Source organism: Protopterus annectens, chromosome 3.part1, assembly GCF_019279795.1.
Source record: "Protopterus annectens isolate FY-2018-M chromosome 3.part1, PAN1.0, whole genome shotgun sequence".
Taxonomy (NCBI): Eukaryota; Metazoa; Chordata; order Ceratodontiformes; family Protopteridae; genus Protopterus; species Protopterus annectens.
Window position 1 is genome coordinate 1,363,826,030 of NC_056732.1, and position 2,549 is coordinate 1,363,828,578.

Here is a 2,549-nt window from a genome sequence, read left to right on the forward strand (position 1 = left end):
GACCATCATATTCCCAGTGTTGTTAGGGAGGACAGGTGGTTTTCCTGTGTATGGGAGGGTTGTGTGTGCCAGGCTATGAACCAGAAGGCAGTCCAACACACTGTTAGCTGCACATGGATAGGCTCTGATGCTTTGTGCTGTGCCAACAACCTGGAGGTGTGTGTATCTGTGGTGCCTTAAGATACCTCCCCCCATTCATGTGTGGTACATGTGCAGGGAATGAAAGGCATGGTATGAGGTATAACCTGGCAGTGATGGGTTGCACCTGTGAGCCATGAATCAGGAATCTGTTACTGCACAGATATTGCAGTTTACCGTGCTGAGGACAGTGTCCAGTGCATGCATCATGCGCTGTACACTGCTGGTGTTGTGTAGCATTACTGTTAGTGTCCTATCCCGTGTGATACCCGGGGAGGTGGCTATGTAATCTGTGCCCCGCAGCAAAAGGCAGTATGTGTGTATCAAGAGGCTTCACCAATATACAATGGCCCATGGGTGACACGTGCAAGCTGCCCCTCGCAAATCATTGTGGCTTCCCTAGCATGTAAGCACATGCTGACAGCCATTGGATACCCTATGAATGACATTGGAGATTGAGCAGAATGTAGACATAGAACACCCTTCCTACATATTGTGGTAGCATACCTGGTGAGGGTATGATGGCAACCAAGGTCAGGCTCATACCAGCCCATGCCACATGCTGAGAGAGCCCTTCTATGTTCCCTATCATGTAGTCCAGGGAGGTACATCTCAGGTCATCCATAGTGACATGGACAATGACTGAGTCATATGTGTCCATGCCTCTGACTAACCTGTATGCATGTTTTATGTGGAGAACCATAGTGCCCCACGGGCATATCACTGTGACCTTCATCATGTACAGCCTGTTGAGCAGGACCCCACTGCACTGGCCAAGAGAGGTACCTGACACATCTGTAGCAGGTGTGTTGTGTAGCCCTACAGGCTGTGAGTGTTTGGCAGACGGGATGTGTGTGCCATGTGTGGCATGTGCTCTGTTCTGACTTAACGTATGCCTGTGTGCCAGCTGCGGAGGTGTGTGATGCTCAGGCAGGATGCTATTCTGAGGCTCCAAGTATGCCCCAGTGTGTTCATGTGTTTGGATTGCTGTCAGTGCAGGTCTATGTCAGACTGGTATTGTAGTCACTGTAGTATGTCATGCCACCTGACAGGGTATGCCAGTACTGGGTTCAGAGTGCTCAGTCCCCAGACTGGCTATGTGGTTGCATCTCACACATGTGTTGTACATTCATGGCCAGGGGAGAGGGTTGACTGCACACCGGTGGCAGCTGTGACATTGCCACATGACTCACATATGCCACAACTGGACCATAGAGGTGATTCACAGGTTACCTTTGCACATGCTACCATAGTAGTGTGATTGCCATGGTGATTACCAACAAATAGGGCCAATGGGGAACTACATACTGAAGGTGAGTATGTGTGGGTGTACTGCTTCTGATTTCATAGCGCTGGCATTTATGACTGCACATGTGGGCAAATGCCAGGTAAGTCATATGCAATGTGTCACAGGCAACGTACATGTGAACAGGACAGACAGTGACGTTCTGTCAAGTGAGACATTGACATATCATAGTACGCTATGCAGATGTCACTAGGAATCCACAGAAGCTCTGTAAATCTGCATTGCAGGTGGAATCAGTGTTCCAGGGAACCTCAAGCAAACATGCATGCAAACAAAGCTACAGTAAGCAGGGCTGGAAGTAGTCCATTGTACAACAAAGAAGGGGTACCACTTCCAGTAGGTAACAGTGCAAATATGCAGGCACTATAAACATGTACCCAGGAATGCACAGCTCAGATGTCCATGGTAAAACTGATATTATTTAATATTTAATTTAAATTAAATTGGTACTGCACACATATCAACATGCGCAGACATCCACATTGCATAGTCGTTGTGGGCAACATGCCACCATTAGTGTACATGTCCATCATTGCATATCGCTACTTGCATTACCTTTTACCCTGTGCTACCTATGTATGTGGCTATCTGTTGACATCCTTACCACCGGTATGCAATAATGTGCAGCTGTTATACTATGGTACTTACTATGGGTGTAGATAACAATTCAGGACAGTCATACAGTTACTGCATCAGGCATGCTGGGATATACACACAATCATATCAGCACACTGTACTGTTACCAACATGATACTAGTAATACACTTCTATGTAGTCACCCTGTGCATCAGCAACATGTTAACCTGTTCCTGCACTGATGTTGGAAATTGCAGGAGGTGGCACAGTTTCATCATATGCACAGGGTGTGAACTAGGTATGCCTGAGTCTGCCACTGATACCACCAATTGACATGTATGTGTATGTGTGTTGGTGAGGGTCAGCAGTACAGGGTGGGGCACTGTTGGTGCAGTGTGTGCATGTATGTGGTAGCCCTAGGTGTTAACATTTCACATGTGTGTATGCATGCACACAGTTCCACCTCATGGCTGCCATATACTGGAGTTTGTGGACAGCCACAGACTGCACCTGGCAGGTCATTTTAAAA